General features: G+C 59.4%; 1 protein-coding gene across 1 annotated transcript in view; it reads left to right on the plus strand.

Moving 5' to 3' along the window:
* The window catches only part of PIK3R3 (phosphoinositide-3-kinase regulatory subunit 3), a 147,248-nt gene that overhangs the window by 46,191 nt on the left and 81,812 nt on the right, over positions 1-19,245 (plus strand). The window lies entirely within an intron of this gene.

A 19,245-nucleotide genomic window follows, 5' to 3' on the forward strand; every position in this document is an offset into this window, starting at 1 on the left:
GCGTCTGGGATGGGGCCAGCCTGTGCGGGGAGGGAGGGGGAAGCCGGTTGCGCTCCCAGCTGTATTTTCCAGCCACAGGTGGTTTGTTTCCTCTGCTTTCAGCACCGACAGGTCCCGGTTCTGGCCTCGCGTCTGCCACCTGGCTCGAGGTCGCGGTGATCGGCTTTACCGTGTCCCCCAGTTGCACCGAGCGGTTGTTTCGCAGGTGCCAGGTGTCAGGATCGATGGGGCCGTCAGGCAGGCTCGCGGCGCGCCAGGTCCCCATTGCAAGGTGTCGTGTCAAGGGATGAGGTGGTGTCGTGGCCCAAGCGGATGGTAGATCAGAGCCCAGCAGGGCAGGGGCAGAAACTGAGATGAGGCAGGAGGTCCAAGGCGCATGCACACCAGGGATGCTGCTGGGACAAGTCCCGCAGGGTTTTATAGTCCCATAGACTCCCCCCCCATGTCCCCGTGGGAGGGACCAGGCTGGCATCCGACCCGCTGCCCGGCAGTGCTGAGGACTCAGCCTCTGTCTACAGGCTTGGCTGCTCTGGGGTGCAACCCCCCTGCTCCTAACACTGCTCCATTGAGCCTCGCTCCTCGTGGGAGCGATGGCTTGTGTAGGGGAAGCGAGGACAGGGCTTCCCCCTGTGGAGTCGGCTCTCCCCAGGGCTTCCCACAGCAAGGTCTGGTCCTTCTACCTGCGCCTGGTCCTACCTGTTTGCAATGGAGTGAATGGAGCTACGCCTGTCGAGTTCAGTGTGAGAACCAAACATGCGCTTGCAGTGGAGAAGTGCATGCAGGGGGGGTTGCTTTTCTATCTGGCTGTCTTTATTTTGGGTCACCCTCTGCTTCCCAGCATGCTGAGACTTTGGCCAGGATTTTTCCGGCGTCCACTCCTGACTCAGCTGAGCTCTTTGAGTGGGATGGAGAGAAACTGCCAGCTCTGGCTCCTCTTCCCAGGTCTGATGTTAACACACAGCTTGTTCGTACCTCGCGATAAATCTGTCGGGAGGTTGGGGTGGGCTCATGCGCTGCAAACAAACACGCAAGCAAAGGGAAGTAGCAGAACATGTCGTTCCTTTGGGGCTAGATTCATGCAGGGGCCGCAAGCATCGTCGTGTCCCGAAGTTGCACGTCACGTGCATGACCTTTGGGCTCAAAATGCGTTGTAAGAAGAGGTGATTGTTTTTAATGGCCTGGAAAACACCATCAGTGCCCAGAGGTTTCCGCGCAGCTTGTGCTCCTTCCCTGTCTCCCTCGTTTACCAGTCCCCGCAATGTGTTTAGCGCGCTGAGCTTTGAAGGCCGAGCAGAGCCCTGCACATATGCATGGAGTTATGGCCTCGAGGAAAATTAGGGCAGCCCGTTCTTGCAGCTGGGGAGATTTGCAAGGGCAAGACGATGCTTTGACAATCAGAGACCAAAGGACGGGGGGAAGAACAGGGCTGTGAGTAGAGCCGAAGGGATGTGTGCTTGTTGCTGCATGGGGCTGGGGGGATTTCTGCCCCGTCCCCCTTGCTGTTTCACGTGTCGTGGGGTGGGCACCTTTCTCAGAGGCGCTGGGTGCTGGCCGCAGCTCAGGCTGGGGATTTGGACTGGGCTGTGCCAGTGCTCCTGCTGAGACATAAAACAGGAGGGTCCTGGCTAGAGGGTCTTGCACCTCTGCTCAGGGTCAGTCCAATGCCATATTTGTGGTCAGGAAGGGATTTTCCCCACTGGTCAGATTGGTCCAGACTGGGAGGTTTTGCCTTCCTCTGTGGCGGGGGCACAGCCTCTGCCTGGGGTCTCTTGATGTGCATTAACAACCTTTGCAGCCGCAGGGCATTGGCCGCTGCGGTGCCTCTGCCTTCCCTGCGGCAGGTTCAGGTGCAAAGTCTGGTGTTGTGTCAGTGCATGGGTTTGTCTGGGCTGGTTTGGACAGGGCTAATCCTGCCCCAGGCAGGGGTTGGCCTAGACGTGACATCCAGAGCTCCCTTCCAGCCCCGCGGCAATAGGAGTCTGTGCTGCTGCAAGACAGGGCACTGCTCCGTCCTGCGCAATGTCACAGGTTCGGTCTCGTCCGTGGGCAGCGCAGTGTTTGCCAGCATGTACCCGGCCGTGGTCTCATTCATAAATCGTCGTCCGCCCCCAAACTTCGCCACACTTTAATTGTCAAGATAATACAGCCGTGACCTGACTCATCCTGCTTTGCTTTCCCGCTTTCCCGGCACTTCCAGGGATCCGCTGTGGATCACTGCCATGCGACTTCGGCGAGGCGTCGCTCCACAGGCCTGGCAAACAGCCCCTCGGCTACCAGCTTCGTTATCTTCCCCCCCTCCGTTTGCTTCGTCCCTTCATTGGCACTGACTGAGCTTGTGACCTCCTTGGGTCACCGCAGCCTGTAGCACTCCAGGTGCACGCACAGCGCTGAGTGTGGCCCCAGCCTGATCATCGTGCAAATCCCTGCACCGTTCTGGGATTAACCGGGAGGCAAGGACACGCGCGAGAAACCCGAGACAGGAGGAAAAGGGGCAGAGGATCTTGCTTTGCAGCCAACACCTCACCTGGGTGCCAGCGCGAGGCCTGAGCTGGCAGGCCTGCATCCCCGCCGTGGGCAATATGCTTATGCTAGAGACCAGAGGCTTGGTTCAGACAAGACCCTCCGTTTCCCCAGGCGTGCCAGGCAGCGGTCCCCGAGTGCTGCCCTGCGCGCCAGCATCTCTGCCTGCCATGTCAGCATTTCCCTCGTGGTCTTGCAATATCCTGGTGCCCCCTGAGAGCAGCCTGGTACCTCGTAGCGCTGCTGGGGGCAGCCTCTTCTGCGAGCGTGCGGGGCTCGGACGGGGCCTTGGCTCCCTGACCTGCTGCGCACGTTTTGCAGCCTCGGACGGGCAGCGGCGAGCCAGAGGGAATGCGAAGAATGCGGCAGGGAGCCTTGGCTCTGGGCGGCTGCATTCCTCCCCGGGCGTCTGCACCGTGCCACGTTCCCCGCGCCGCTCCTTTTCTTTCCTTAATAGCAAGTCCAGAACCACCCTCCGCAAGCGGGGTTTCGCCATCCCCGCTATCCTCCTCTCTCCTCACAGCTGGAAAAGGTGCGGCGTGGCCTCCACCCCCCATGCACACTCACGCACACGGTCCTGCAAATGCACACGCCGCACACGTGTGCATCTACACACAAAAAAACAGACACCCACACGTGTGCATCGCACAGTCTCTGCCGGGTTATCCACAGGGCCTGCATTGCCTCTTGCACTCCCTGACCCACAGCGCATCGCCCGGCTGCAGGGCACTTGGCTCAGCTGATGCCATGTTATCAGTGCTTGGGGGTAGCTGCTCCGGGCCGCGCTGCCCAGAGAGGCTGTATGCTGGCGCATGTCAGGCCTGGCCCACCCTGGCAGCGCATCCAGCTGCAGGCGCCAGGGATCTCCGAGGCTCCCGGCATCTCCGCGCAGGGCAAAAGGGCAGGGAGGAGCGGCTCATAGAGGCTCCGCTCGTCCAGGGCTTCCAGCCATAATGTCCATGAGTAACATCTATGAGGCAGGGGCCAGGCTGATTTCTTTCTCCTTCCAGCTCTGCAGAGAAAGCAGCTCTTTCTGGGAAGCCCCTTGCGCCCGGGTCCTGCTCTGTGTGTCTGCCACTCCAGCCTGGAGCTTCCTGCTGCTGCGCCCGGGGGTATGCCTCAGCTTCGCTGTGGCTCTGGTGCAGAGGGGGAAACCGAGGCATTGAGAGCAAGGGCTCCCCAGGCAGCCTCGTCGCAGGGCAGGGAGTTGAAACCAGGGGTCTGGAGTCCCTGACCACTGGGCCGCCTTTCCCTGGGCCTGATTCTCTGCATTGCAGTTCCCCTACGAGCATTTTTTTGCCTTCCTGGAGCTCCCCTCCCATCTCCCAGCACAGTGCAGACATAAAGAAAGCAGCACCCATGACGTGCGGGCTTCATGGACCAGGCCACCGAGGCCCGGGGAAACCAGGGCTTGAGCACAGCCCACCAGGCAGAGCCGAGGAAGGGAGCAAGTGTCGCGGGGAAGAGCTGCAAGCAGGGGTCCTTCTGCTCCCACGGCCCGGCAGGGTCCCTGCCAGCCTCCCAGGGTGGCAGGGCCCTGCGTCTAGAAGAAAGAGGCAACTGGCGCGAGCCTGGGATGGGGCCAGTGACGGAGAGGCTGAGCGCTGCGATGCACTGGAGCTGCGAGGGGCTGAGGATGGAGGAGATGGGACCCATAAGCAGCACTGAGAGGAGGGTGCCAGGGGAGCACCTAACGGGCACCGGATGGATGAGTTTAGCTGGACCAGCTTCAAACCACGGGAGCCAGCTCCAAGCCTCCTCTCCTGTCCCATCCTGCACTGGCCCAGCCACTGCCCCGGATGGAGCGGCTCATCCACGAGGCGCTGAGCCTGCGACCTGCGCGTCATGTACAAGCGCCCTTTGCAGCTGGAGAATACCCCAAGCCTCATTTTCCTTGGCCCCGTTGCACCCTGTGTCTCGCCGGTGCCCTTGCTGGCCTCACCTCATCCCTCTTCAGCCCAGCGAGGTCCTCTGGATGACCCCTCACGGGACAGGGACTGTGGCGGGGTGGAGGCAAAGGGCCGCACGTCGTGGCTTCAAAGCGGCAGGCCCCGATCGGGGTGGGGATGTGGTCTGAGTGTGCCACGGCGGGAGCCAGGATGCTGGGGTCCAATTCCCAGTTCCTTCGGCTGATTCAGTGTGCGTGACTCCTTCGTAACCTGTTTATCTCTGAACAATGAAAGCATTGTGGCTCCTCTGTCATCACGGAATGGTGTTGGGAGGCTTAATTCAATGTTTGCAGAGGGCGAGGAATTATTATTAGCTTCCTAGAAGGAGCCGTAACTTCCTGGATCAGCCGCCCGGCTCCCGCCACACATGCATGCACACACGCGTGTGCATGGGGGGAGCTGTGGCTTATAATCATAGGTGGGGAGTAGATATAAATCCCCAGCCATAACACGGCGGGCGAAGTGCAAATCCCATATAAATAGCAGTCAAGAGTTTACAGCTGGCGAGTGACCTCACCCTGACTCCGGCCTGGATAGACCTCGGGCGAGTGCCTGTGGTTTGGGGCATCATTGCTAATACCCTCGGGGCGAAAGATCCCTGCTTTCCTCCCACCGTCGCTCCGGCCGGGATCCAACGTCCGGCGGTGATGTTGCAGAGGCCCTGCCCCATCACCACGCCTTTCTATGTAGTCCGCAGCCCCCACGTCATGGCAGGAGAACAAGAACAAGAAAGCAGCCTTTTTGCTCCATAAAACCCATGCGTGCTTCTCCAAGCCGTTTGCAAAGGGCAGGGGGTGCTGCTTTGTGTGAAAAACAGCGAGGGCATGAAGAGAACATTTTTTTTTGCCTAAATTCCCCTTAAATTTCTTATCCTGGCCATGACTCCAGTGCAGAAGTATGTGAGCTTGGACAAGCCACCGTGGTGCCTCCCTCGGAGGCCGGCGTCGGGCTCCTGTTCACCTCCCCAGGCCTGGCTCCCTGCTCAGGCCGCATCTCAGCTCTTTCACTTTGTGGCCAAAACCACCTCGCTTTCCGGGCACGAGGGTTTCCAGTGAAAAAGGAATGCTTTCCAGGCAAACACGTGTTTTCTGCAGTCACTTTTTCACCCCCCACAAGCCCTTCATTTCTGTCAAGACCAAGTCTGGAGGGAAAATTTCAGCCTGGCATTAGGGTTAAGGGCATCAAAGCCCACACGGGCATAGTCCTGGGGTGACCCTGGCTGGCTTCACAGGTGCATTCAGCAAGGAAATGCCCATTGCTGCCACATACCTCCAGCAGCTTCCTCCATCCATGCCTCCAGCTAGCCCGTCTCCCAGTGAGCTGCTTGCTGCTCCTGGGGTCGCACCCCAAGACGCCAAGGCTTGCTCTGTCTGCCCAAGTCCTGAAATCTCCCCCCAGTCACGGGGTCAGTCTGACAGCCCTAGCACACATGGGCACAGGCGTGGCCATTGGGAACAGGAGGGGTTAATCCCTCTGCCCCATGGAGGCAGAGTCCCCCAGGGTTGTGTCAGAGGGACCTGAGCATCCCCAAGCCGGGAGCAAGGCCGCAATCAGGCCACCCGGGTGCACATCCCAGCCGGGTGCACAACGGCTGTCATGCAGCCCCCATGTCATGGGCAGCCCGTGGCTCTGTGGTATGTGACACACTTGGAAGTGGGCTGCAGGGGCAGGGCATGGGAGGGGAAGCACCTTGCTGGGACAGATGGCCTGGTGCGTCCCCTCTTTGGTAAAGGGGTGCTTGTGGCTGGCTGCAGGGAGACGTCTGCTCCCGCAGTCTTGGTGCCGCACGGAGGCTAAGGGAGAGGACTGTGGCTGCCTGGTCTCCAAGATCCTTTTCTGCCTCTGCCCTGACGAGAAGGGCATTCCCAGCCTGTAGGGATGGTGCTGGCTCTTCCTCCCCAGGTGCAGCACCTTGCACTTGTCAGTGTTGAATCCCATCCTGTTCCCATCCGCCCACCCCTGTAACCTGTCTGGGTCTGATTGCAGCCTGTTCCTCCCATCTGGCGTGCCCACATCCCCCCAGCCAAGCCTCGTGCAGCAGGGGGACGATGCAGCAGGAACAGCTAAGGAGTAACCCCCGCAGCAAGACCTCGGTGTCCTCCTTGCTGGCACTGTGAGCCTGTGCCCCGCCGCGCCCCCCTGGAAGGGCCAGGCTGCCTTGCTGGAAGCTGCCCACCCCACCCCCTATAGAGGAGGCAGGTTTCCCCAGAGACCCCCAGAAGACCCCGCGCCCCACTTCACAGGGCTTGTCGCCTGAGAGGGTTGCCAGGGCTCTAGGCTGACGTGGCACACGTGGCCCCTCGGGGAGGGGCAAGGGGGGATCGGGCAGGGAGCTACGGGACCACAGGATTTCATAGTTTCGTAGTTGTTAGGGGCTGGAAGGGATGGGTCCAGCCCCCTGCACTTGGGCAGGGAAGACTGGAGCTGGGGTGCCTGTATCCGCCCGGAGTAGGTGCAGGGGGGCTGGGGGCATGAATAGGGGCAAGGGGGGCAGAGCCAGTCCGGGCCCTTTGCACACAGATCCATGCCACCCTCTGAGTGCCCCCCACCCCGGCTTTCCCCATCTTCCCCCTGCCAGTTACTTTGCACCTCACTGCCTTGGGCCTTTAACCCCTGGGTCGGGACTTCCCGGCTCGCTGGCGACCCCCGCACCCTTTGGGGTGTCCCTGGATGAGACACGGCCGCCTCCAACCCATCCAACCCCCCCTTGGGCCAGCGCGGCATCGACTGACATCGCGGCTCCTCCGAGCCGGCATGACATCATCTCCCTTCCCTCGCCAGGCGCTATTTATAGGCCCGTTAATTGACTCCCCTTTGCTTTATTATCTGTGCACAGGCTCTTTCTCCCCAGGCTGCAGAAGCCTCTTTTTTTTTTTTGCTCATGATGCAGCAAAGCTCAGCTCCCTGGCGAAGCAGGCGGGGGGAGGCCGAGAGCAGGGCCCCATCCTGCAGAGCCAGATGTGTCCGGGATAAGATTTTCCAGCCGCTCCACGGCCCAGAGGGGAAGGGCTGGAGCCACTCGCTGTGCCCAGGGGAAAGCAGGAGGGAGAGAAAGCACCGACAGCTCAAACTCCCTGCAGTGTTAAGGGGGGGAGGTGGAAGACGCATCCCCATTGACATCTGCCGCCGATGTTGGCCCAGGCTGAACGCGGTTTCGGTTTTCCTTCAATCACCAGCTCCTGGAGTCTTGTGAAACCCAGAGGCTATCAGTGTTGCCAGCCTCCAGTGAGGGACCTGCTTAGAAATGGGGCTCCAGGAAGCTCAAAGTCTGGAAGAGAAATGCATTTAGAAAGCAAACGAGGGGTTATTTTTGTAGTCTCATGCTTTGTCCCTGCTGACCTGGTCTCCGATGCCAGGCAATGCTGGGAAAGCGATGACTGTAGTCAAGGCCGGTTGGGTGGAGAGTCCCATCCCACCCCTGGCTGCGGTGGTTTCCCGCGTGAAGGCGGCACAGTCTAGAAGCAGGAGAGCCCTTGTGTTACGCTTTTTCGGTGCACGATGTGAGCATCCCTCGTCTGTAGGAGATACCCATTTCCCTGCCTTGCTCTTTTGGCTTCCTGCCCCGGATTCTGGCTTCCCGGGGGGAGGGGGAGGCTGAAGTGAAATCAAGCTGCCTGGGACCTAAAAATAACTTGCAGAGACCTTCCCTAGCATGAGCTTTCTGCTTTCCAAGGGCTTCGCTCTGAGCGCTAAACTGACGCTGTCTCTTTAAATCAGCTGGCTGTCATTTCATTGGTGGAGCCTGTCACTGGATGAGGATGCATCATGGGGGTGGGGGTTCCCCCTGGAGCTTGCTGGGGATCCCACCAGGCTGGTGGAGTTGAATTGCTCTCCCTTGGTAGAGCCAATCAGTTTCCCCCTAGTAACAGCTGGAGCAATTACCGTACTGACCCATATACCACACGCACCTTTCCACCAAAATCAGCAACTGAGAATTGCAGCGTGCGTCTTAAGTAGGGGAGTGCCAGGGTGATGTTGCAGACACGACAGTCCAGGAATGATGCCAGCAGCAAGGATTTCTTAGGGCGACAATGGATGCCTTGCATTTGAAAGCTGATCTAACTCTATCCCAGCTATGGAGTGGGTCAAGTAACAGAGATCCCCTTAAGAAATCCTTCCTTTTCTCTTCAATAGGGAACATGAATCCAGTTTGATTCAAAGGAAAACTCTTTCTTTTTCTTCCTTCTGCCTTCCCAAAGCAAGGTGTGTGTCCGGGGGGGCGCGTGGTACGCCAAAAAATACGGTAAACACTGATGCTCCCCTTTCTTGGGAAGCAAGGGAGCTTTTCTGCATTTCCCGGGCTCGGGGACACGAGCATGGGAGCCATTTCCATGGGGGTTTCTCGCATAGCCCAAAGCCTGAGCCGGGGACGGAGACAGAGCCCAGAGGAGCAGGGTTTGACGGCAGAGTGAATCACCAGGTCCCCGGCGGATCCCACGGGCTTCGGTTTCACGTCGCATCAGGCAGACAGCACAGGAGTCCCCTAATGCTTCTGTTTAACGGGGTCTGATCTTCCTCGGAGCCTCCTGAAACGTGGACCGTCTCCCCCGCCGGCTTTTCCCCCGAGCCGTCACTTTTCGGAGGCCTCGCCAGGCCGCGCGCTGCTGAAATGAGAACCTCCCCGGGGCCCACCAGCCTGGCTGCCGGCTGCCTGATACAGAAAGGGGATACGCCACCGGCTAGGAGCAGGAGCACATCTTATCAGCCGGCGAGGCCAGACCCCAGTCTGCCAGGGGCTCTGACAGGCCCTCGGACCAGTGCGGAGGGCATGAAGTGCGTAGTCCCCGAGAGGTGGCACAAGCTAGCGTCCCGTCTCAGCCAGGTCTGACCCCGCATGGGGGGCAAGGGGGCACACCTCCAGCCCCTGCCCCTCGCTGCCGGGCTGATCACAGCACGGTCCAGCCAGCGGGATGCCGGCTACCTTTAGGCTGCACGGTTTCTCCCGGGGGGAGTTAGAAGACGTGTCCCACCCCAACCAAGAGCTGCCTGCACAAGAGGCCAGCGGGAAGCCGCCTGGGGGGAGTCAGGGGGCCGCAGGGAGACAGAACGGGCCGTACCCCTCGGCCTTCCCCCCTCGCATCCTCTCCGAAGCACGTCTCCCATCGGAGTGGGGGCTCCCGGACAGCCTGATGCTGGCAGTGGCGAGCCAATGTTGGAGCTCTCAGGGCCTGGTGGTGAGGGGACCGGCCAGCCAGGAGGAGATGCCATCACCCCATCGCCCCGTGTCCTTCCCTGCCAGTGCCTACGGGGACTCGTGTACTGGCCCCCACAGCGGGTATCAGCGATGGGACCACGGCCCTCTGGCCTCTGTGGAGCCCTGCCTGCTTGCAGCGTGGTCTCCAGCACCCCAGGCTCTGGGTTTTCTTACCCCGGGAGGAGCTTTGCCTGGTGCCCAGCGCTGCCCTCCCTGCTCTCCCCCCGTCCTTGCTCCATGTCACACAGGAAGCCAGTGTCCCCACAGGGATCTGCACCTCCTGCTCCCTCCAGGTGAAGCCAAGACCCCCGGCACATCCCGTCATCACCACCAGGGTGAAGCACCTGGGGCGTTTGTACACGCCACCATTTTTTTGCCCTTTCCTGCGCTGCAGCCGCATGACTATTTGCACGAGTGGGATTTACGGACGCTTTAAAAGTCTTTCTGACCTGATCCCCATGCTGGGCCCAGTGCCCTGCTCCGGACACACCACCTTGTGCTGAGCCGGGGAGGGCGCCGGTGGCTCCGGGTGCTGTGTGTGCCCCTTGCAGGCACAGGAGATGGCAGTGAAATGACCCACTTCCTGGCAGCAACGGGGGCTGCGGAGCCAGATGCCAGCGGGGGGACCCCAGGGGTGCTGCTGACAGAGCTAATTTTATCCTGCTTACTGTTAATTGTGGATCATGACGCCACAGAGCCGTGTCAGGAAAAACCCCGATGGAGCTCAGGCATCTCTCTGCTCCCCCAAGAAGGACGTCAAGCCCCCACCTCCCTCCTGGATAACGGCAGAGGAAACCCTGGTCAGGCTGAGCTGGGGGAGAGCCGGATCCTGACCCACAGAGCACCATGGATGGCAGTGGGGCAGGCTGGTCCACCAGACCCGGGCGATCGTGGCCTTGGGATGTTAGCCAAAGGTGTGTCATCCCTCCAGGCCTCGGTTTCCCCATCTGCGGCAGCAGCCCATCTGTTCAGGGGCAGCCTCTGGGTTTGCCTGGCACAGTGGGGCCTCCATCTCAGCTGGAGATGTCTCGGCAATGATCCCACGGACGTGCCGCAGTGATAACCGGACTCCCTGTGGGCCAGTCAGAGCCCCTTCTCCAGGGACTGCCGGGGGTGGTATGAGCCGGGTCCCCAGCACACGGGTGTGCTCCCAAGGCAGGCGCCAGCTTTGCAGCTGCTTCGTTTTCCCCCAGCCCCTTCTCTCGAGGCCCAGCTTGCACTGCCCATGCCTCGCTGTCTCCCAGATACCATCAGCTAGCCCCTGACCCCTGGAAACAGCAGTCCCAGCAGGGCTGAAACCCCCTCCGAGCTCCCCCTGCGGAGCCCTGTCGCTGTATCGGGAAGACAGGCGGAAATGCACCGGGGCCAGCTCCCAGCCCGCTTCCTCTGGTGCCGAGTGGCCGGAGCAGATAAGGGGTGATAAGGCCGGAGCATTGTGCAAGCTCAGGCACAATAGCATTGCCGGGGAGGTTTCTGCTGCTGGGGCCAGGCTCCGCGGGGGAAGAGAGCTATATATTGTTCCTCTGTGTGTAGCATGCAGCTCAGCACGGTGCCGTCTCCCAGCCCTGCCCCGCTGCGGCCCAGCCCTGGGTGCAAACCTGGGGCGACCAGTTGCCCCTCCTGGGTACCTAGGTGCATCTGGAGGAAGCCCCAGGACCCAGCGCCCCTGTCAGCCAGAGAGCGTCTGCACACGTATTCACGCAGCCTGAAGCTGCAGACAGCGTTCCCATCCCTTGAGCAGAGCCTCCTGGCACACGTGAGCTGGGGAAGCAGCCCAGAGCAAGAGCGTGCAAGGGGCACAGCAGGGAGTGCAGTTGCATGTGCAAGGACTTGTGTCCCCATGAACCAGGGCAGGGGAGCAACGTCTGAGCAGGGCCTGCAGGGACGCGTGCAAGAGAGGTGGGGGTGCATGGAACAGCGTGCGAGGGAGGGCATGCTTGTGTGATACACCAGTGAGCACGGGTGTGCGTGTGTCCCGTGTCCCTTCTTCGTGGGAACCCAAGCATCTGTCCCCAGTGGGGTTGTCCTCGCCGGTGGGTCAGGCCCCCTCACACAAGGCCCTCATGCCCATGGTCGCATGGAGCCGCACAAGCATGGGTGACACATGCGTGTGTTCTCATGACAATGCCGGTGCCTGTCTTGCTGATGCTGTAGCAGCCCCTTGAGCTGGACCATGTCTGGCCAGAGGCAAAGAGAAGAGGATCAGGGCACTTCTCAGGGGACGTGTCCATGGCAGACACAGCCCGTGTCCACGGCTTGGGGGACGTGTCTATGGGGCATCTGTAGGCTGAGACAGGTACAAAAGTGCCCCATGGCACAGAGCTTTCCTGCCGTCGAAGGGATCTGGCTGAACATCCTGGCAGCAGATTGGGGTGCGAGGCCTGGGGCTGTCAGGAGTGACGGTCATCTTGCTCCGAGACTGGACAGCGGATGTGTCTGGGCTGGTTTGGACAGGGCCGATGCTGCCCCCGGCCGGGCTCAGACTGGATGCGACCCCCACAGCTCCTTTCCAGCCCCGCGGCTCAGGGATCCTCTGGTTCTACCCTGACGCCTGCACGCAGCGAATGCATCCGTGCCGCGTCCCCCCTGCCTGCCCACGTCAGCCCAGGGGATGCCCGGCAGGGAACTTCCTGCCGCCCAGTGCCCTCACGGTGCGGAGACGTGGTGCCTATCCCATGGCGGGCGAGCGTGTCTGGAAATGGCTTTGCACTGCTGTTAGCCGGGCTGGCTCGGGGGCAGCAGCCCCGTGAGTCACCAGCCTCCAAGGCCCAAACTTCCTCTGCTATAAATAGCTGCTGCCTGGCTCCCAGCCCTGCAGCCGGCATCATTGCCGCGTGACTCAAGGCTCACGGCCTGGCGGGCCAGCTCCTCCAACCGGCGAAAAGCCAAGGTCCCTCCTCGCCTCGGAGGTAACCGGAGCCCCTGCGGTTGTCGATTCAGGCAGGCAGGGAACATGCCCCCTTCCTCCCTAGGGAAGACATCTGCTTCTTCCCCGGGTGACTCTGGGCTCCAATGTTGCTTGGCCCAATGTGGGGCGTGACGGGCGCCACGGGCCGAGTGAGGATAACCGAGCTGGCTGGCCCATACCCAGGGCAAACAAATGCAGAGTCAGGAGCCCGTGTCCTTCCTTCCAGGCAGGGGGAAATCTCACGGCAGCACAAAACGAGCTGCTCCAGCTTCTTTCCGGGGAAGCGCAGCCAGGAGGGCCGGGAGGGTGGAGCGGAGCAGGGTAGTGCCGGCGTCGGGCATGGGAGCCCTGGATGTGCCCGCTGAGGACAGCAGGAGTCAGAGGAATGTAGCACATGGGATCAGCGCCCCTCATGCAAACTGGGGGCTCGTTAAGGGCCTGTTCGTAACCCCCCCGGGTCTGTGCCCCCCAGCCACAGCAGCCAGAGCCCAAATCCAAGCTGCCAGACTTGGACTGAGACCATGGGCCGGAGGAGGCTGGGGGCTGCTCGGGCAACAAGGACCAGATTCCTCCGGGACTCAAACGGACACGACTGCACCGAAGCCAGAGGGCCAAATCCATCCATGCCAGCTGGCTCCCAGCTGACCCCAATCAGAGCAGCTCCACTTGCACCTGCAGAGCGCTGGTGATTCACACCAGCTGGGGTTTTGGCCCTGGGCTGTTGTCTGGCCCTCCATCATGCTGGGAAAGTGGTTGCAAAATCCAGGCCTTGTTTTGAAAGCTTGGACAGGGCTGGGGGGAGGTGGTGGAGAGCCAGGACTCAGGGCTTGCATCTAGCATCCCGTGGGCACTTGGCATGAACCGGGCAGCCGGCGAGGGCACGTCCCCTGCACTGGGCACTTGTATAGCAATGCAGACGCGTGGGAGACACCAAGCAAAGCAAGTCTGTGCAGGCTGATGCTGCTGCTCCCCTCTCCCCCATGGGATATCAGCTGTGCCAGACATCGCAGGGCCTGGATCCCACATCTGGCTGCACCCCGGGGCTCTAAGCGGTGCGGCTGGGTCCGGCTCCCTGGGTTTGGGCTTGGACCCCTCTGGTCCTGCAACGACGTGGCTGCTTTTGGTGGCTGCAAGCTCAGTCCTTCTCCCCCCAAGCAGCTCGCAGGCACAGATAAACGGGGCCCAGCCAGCACTGATTATCTCCAGGTTTGGGAAGAGGAAATGGAGGTCAGGCTGTCTTCACTGGTGCAGCCGTGCAGCACTGGGAGGACCTGGCAGCAAGCTGCTTCCAGGCTCGGTCGCCTGCGCTATGAACAAGACATGGTTGGCTTCCTGCCTGGCTCGGCTTTGATTTCCTGTCCAGCCATTGCACCTCATCCGGTCTTTGCTTCGCCAAGCAGCCACGAACTCCACTTAAGTCCTTCTCCGTTGCCCTGGCATAGGACGGAGCTGCCTCCGCGCACTCAGTGCCACCCCCAGAGCTTCAACCGAGGGAGGGCGCAGTTGTCGGTGAACACTACTAAGCTGCTGGGCTCGGGAACCCAACCACGAGATACAGGAGGCAGCTGAGAGCCTCAGAAGCCGTGGGGAGACTTTCAGGGTCGGGAGAGCTTCTCCCAGTCAGGACGAGGTGTTGTTCCCGGAGTCCAACTTGAGTCGGTGCACGGTGCTGTACAAACGTGTCAGGGTCGTTCCCTGCCCTGAGGAACGTGCAGCTCAAGACTTGGCCCTGAATTTCCAGCTGCAGTGCTGGAGAGCGATTGGAAATGTCTTTTGATGGGTGCTTGTCAACCCAGCCGGCTAGAAAAGCTCTGTGCACAGTCTTCAGGATAAGTGGCAGCTTTGGCATGGCTCAAAAATACGCATATATGTGTGTGCACGTTTATAAGCACACATGCACACACACCATGGGCATGCACGCATGCACACGTGCTGCAGCTAAGACTGAAAACACCCAGGGAGTGAACTGCTCTGACGTTCAAATCCTAGTGCTGTAGCAGCTACACATCCCTGCTCCCACCAGCCCGTGCCTCTCAATGTGCTCTCACCAGGGCCCTCACAGGATCAGGGCCCTGGCTAAGGAGCTCAGCTGCAGCCATGGCATGACATAGGCAGACCTCACTCACATGCCGCTCACTCTTCCCCCGCCTGCCGCATGTTATGTCGGTGGAAGTGGAGGGGCAGAAGAAGAGCCAGAGGCGCACCAAGGCAGCTCCATGCCCCGGGATCCCGATAGGAGTCAAATCCAGAGTGGAAATAGCACAAAACCGTCGCCAACTGTGACAGCAGCACAGACACACCATCACCTGGACCAGGGCACTTTGGAAGGGGACATCCAGGCCCCTCGGGACACGGTTCCCTTCATGCCTGAGGGGTCATGGAGACCGGCAGCTGCAAAGTCCTAGCAGACACTCACTGAAGAGCGGGGAGATTAAAGAGGTAGCAGATCAATAATCCAGTCAGGGGCTGCCAGCTGATGGGGTAATGTCATCGTGATGCGATGAACCCGTGCCCTGGTGCGTGCGGATGGAGCGGACTCAGGGAGCCTCCTAACCCAGCGGCTGTTCCCTTACCCGCTCCGATCCCCACTGCCAAATAGGATTGCGAGCTGGGCTCAGGAGAGGGCAGATCAGGAGGGATCAGGGGGCCGTTTAAGGACTTTGGGCTCATTAACACGGCAGGGCTTAACCTTTGGGTGGAAGCCTGTTTGGCCTGAAGTCACCGACAACCCCGAGCATGGTCATTTGTCCTTGCATCTAAGGCAAGAGCGCGGTCAGGAGCACTTGAGGGGAAGGAGTATGTCCCGGTGCTTCGTCCAGGGGGTCTCTGGGGTCAGGACTCACCTATCTGAGGGGCTCGTAGCTCTCCCAGCCTCAGCAGAGCTAGACCTGAGGATGGTACAGGGACTGTAGCTGGGAGTGCTCACAGCCCGGGCTTGGGGTCAGCCTGTTTTAGCAGTGTGGACGTCTGATAGGGATCTATTGGCCCCACTGCCAAGACAGCTGGATCCAAGGCCATGGGCCAGGCCCATCTCTGCTTGCTTAGTTGGGGATGCTAATGCCAAGCACCAGGGAGCTACATGTTCTTAAGAGTAAGATATTGTATTTTTTCGCATACAACATTCCCAGAAGTCGGCTCCTGGAAATTGGGTTGCGAGTTATGGGTGGGGAAATATGGCAATTGTGGTTTCTGCAGCATAAGCCTCTGCCAGGGGGAAGCCAAAATAAGACTGTATGTGCTCCATAGGGGCACCGGGAGCTTGCAGGGCCTCCTGGCCACTGCTATCTTGTTATGTTATCAAGGAAAGATCTTCTTTTCTTCAAAACAAGGGGCGTCTCTAATTCAGAGGCATGTTATATGCAAAGAAATATGTTGAGAGAGATGCCCCCGGGTCAGCTAAAAGACCGAGTGAAGCCTGACAGAGACTTAGCTTGAATTATCTGTAGGGCTGTAACACCCAGAGGCCTAGCCAAACCCAGGAGGGACCGGACAGGCGTCGGAGAAGGGGCCGAGGGCCAGCGAGTTCCCTGGCAGCGAAGCTGAGGGGAAATGGGGCACAGTGGGCTGGATTACCCTGCAAAGGAATGGTCGAGCCTCGGGCATTTATATTAAGCCACTTAGATGCCCCGGAGCCAGTTGGGAGCTGTGGCATGGTGCGGTGGGATCACCTGGAGTTAGAGATGCCACACAGGGGCACGTGTCCAACAGGGTCGGGCTCCCACATCACGGGCACAGGCAGGCAAAGGCTCATCACAGCCGCTGTCCAGACAGGCTAGCATGAGACCAGGATGGGAGCACATTGTCCAAGACATGCATGTGCCGCACTGTCCCCCGCAGCGCGTTCGCTCCGTATCTCACGTCGGCCTAGCTGTGGTTGCTGCGATCCATTCACCCTCCTGCTGCTGGCAGGATCGGGGCCTCTCTGCTGCCGGGACCATGGGACATACTAACTCCAGATGTCCTCCTGCTCCTCTCTTTGGCCTTCAGCAGGCCAAGGCAGGGGCTTGCAGGCCATTTTCACAGGAGGGATGTCATGTAGCAGCCTGCTGCAGAGAAATGCCTTACAAAGGGACCCCTCTATAGCACCAGCACTACAAGCCACAGGTGGCCAGGGCACAGCCACGCTCACCAGACTTGCGAGATGTGTTGAATCTGCAGGGCTCATCCCACTGGGATGACAGGTGCCATCATGCTATAGTCTTTTCTGATCCAGACCGGCAGCTCCTGGTGAAGCATGGCATGCCAGGATCTGCCATCTTCCTGGACTCTGACCATGCAGGGAATCAAGGCTGGCCCATGGCCACTTTGCATGGTGGTGCAGCCCAGAGTCACTGGTCTGTTGCATGGTTTGGGGGCCACGGAATAAGCCCATAGTAGCCTGGAGTGACCCCCAGGAGCAACTTGTGCTCGAGAGTCGGTGACTCTGCTGGTGTCAGAGAGGCAGGAGCACTGGGGGTCCAGGCCACATGCTCCCCCTGCAAAAGATGAGCCAGGCCCACTCCAGGGTGCATCCAGGTCCCCGGGAGCTTTTCCATTGGCTTCAGCCACTTTGGCCCATGTCCGTAGGAGGCCTGGGCTAGGGCTGCACCAAGGCATGCGGCCACGGTTCCTAGTTCCTTGGCGTAGTGGGTGGGATGGAAACGTCCCCTGCTGACATTGAAACCTTCCTTAAATCCCTGCTCTTTGCCTGATGTTTCTGATCATGTGTGCAGGCTGGGCACGTCGGAGGAGCTGAGTGTTTGCTGTAGAAGGTGCTATAAATCTGCTTGGCGCAGGGGAAGGCGCGATCTGGTATTCCCTAGGGTCCATCTACCTCTGCTCGTTAAGGTTGCACTGCTAAGCCTTTGCGTGTGCCCCCAGGAGCGTTGATGTGAATAGCGCCATGGTAGTATGTGCCAGGGTGGTGCCTGGGAGGCTGTCAGAGACCCACCGTGGGCTCCAGCAGACCTGCTGTCAGATACCAGGGCAGCCACTGGTTTCCTCAGGCTGAAAAAATGGACCTCAAATGCATGAATTAGTTGCAGAGAAAACTGTAGCTGTTGTGCACAGCCCAGCCCAATCCAACTGGTGGGATGGTCTGATGTGTATCACCCCACAGGCTTGCACGTGTTCAAGGAAACAAAGCGTCACCAGATACTAGCTTAGGTCTGGTGTCAAGCATTTCACTTCAAAGGTCTCTTCTTTCAAATCCCCCCTTCAGACACCTCTTCTGAGTATCCTGCCTTTCTCGCTCTGGCCTCTGTCTTCTGCAGGCCTCCCCGGTCCAAGTCCCAACCAAACCACCTGCAGGCCGGGCCTAGCTTAGGAAGTGGGCTGTGTTTGGATGGCCTGTCTGCCAACGTGTCTTCCCAGGCCTGGCTTTGCATGTAGCATGGTTTAGAGCTATGTCAGATGGTTGTGGTTGTGGTTGTGGTTACGGCTGTGGTTGTGGTTGTGGTTATGGTTGATGGCTGTGGTTGTGGTTAGGGTTGATAGTTATGGTTAGGGTTGATGGCTGTGGTTGTGGTTATGGCTGTGGTTCTGGTTGATGGTTGTGGTTATGGTTGATGGTTGTGGTTATGGTTGATAGCTGTGGTGTGGTTGATGGTTGTGGTTATGGTTGATGGCTGTGGTTGTGGTTAGGGTTGATAGTTATGGTTAGGGTTGATGGCTGTGGTTGTGGTTATGGCTGTGGTTATGGTTGATGGTTGTGGTTATGATTGATAGCTGTGGTTGATGGGTGTGGTTAAAGTGGTGGCTATGGTTGATGGCTGTGGTTCATCTGATGCTCCCCCTGCATTTAGACAGGAATAAGGGTTGATCTCCTCCAGGGCTCCAAGACCGAGTTTGGGGAAAGAGGTTGCCTTGCTGTAGGTCTGTTCAAGGAGCTTGGAGTAGTCCTGGCCAGGGATGGCAGTGAGGTCCAAATGAGCCAGGCCTTGAGTGCAAAGGGATCTCTAAAACAGTCCACAGCCATCTAGTCCCTTCTGTGCCTGGCCATGTGGGCCTGGGGATGGGCCTGAGGGGCCTGGAGTGAACACCTCCGCCGGAGCACATGTTAATGCATTAGTGTGGCCTGCAGAAGAATCAAGGTTGGGGTCTTGTGTGCTCCAGGGCAGTGATTCTCAAGCAGGAGTCCCTCAAGGTCCTTTCAGGGGTGCTACACAATGCTAGCACTGGTAAGTGTGAAGACAAGACAAACCCAGGGGTTTCAGATAGGAATCCAGAGTGTCCAAACTGCTCCGACATGCCGTGGTCTTTCTGGACTTCTTTGCAACAGAAGAATTGCTCTAGTGTTTTTTCTGTAGTCAAAAAACTAGTGAAACCAACAAGTTGGCACTTTCCAAGGGGGGTCCGGAGTCTAAGAGGGGGGGGTCTAGGGGCTAAAAGTGTTGAGAACCACTGCTCTAGGGTTTCCCAAGCCTTTGGGCAGGAATGCCTTTGAATGGAGCAGGGAGCCATTTCGGGGGAGGGCTACTGTGCCATAAGGGATGGCATATTGTTTTCTGGGTAGAGGGTTGCAAATGCCCAGAGATTAAAGTGTGGTAGGAGGGGGAAGTATGATGAAAACAAGTGGCTGCTCTATGTGATACCTGCTCCTCCGCAGCCTGTGCCTGGCATCCAGTGAGCTAACACTGAGTTACCCCTGGGGACCTCCGACACACCGTTACCCAAGTCGACCCCCTTTGGCAGAG

The sequence above is a fragment of the Gavialis gangeticus genome, unplaced genomic scaffold, assembly GCF_001723915.1.
Source record: "Gavialis gangeticus isolate Ggan-Ray unplaced genomic scaffold, GavGan_comp1, whole genome shotgun sequence".
Taxonomy (NCBI): Eukaryota; Metazoa; Chordata; order Crocodylia; family Gavialidae; genus Gavialis; species Gavialis gangeticus.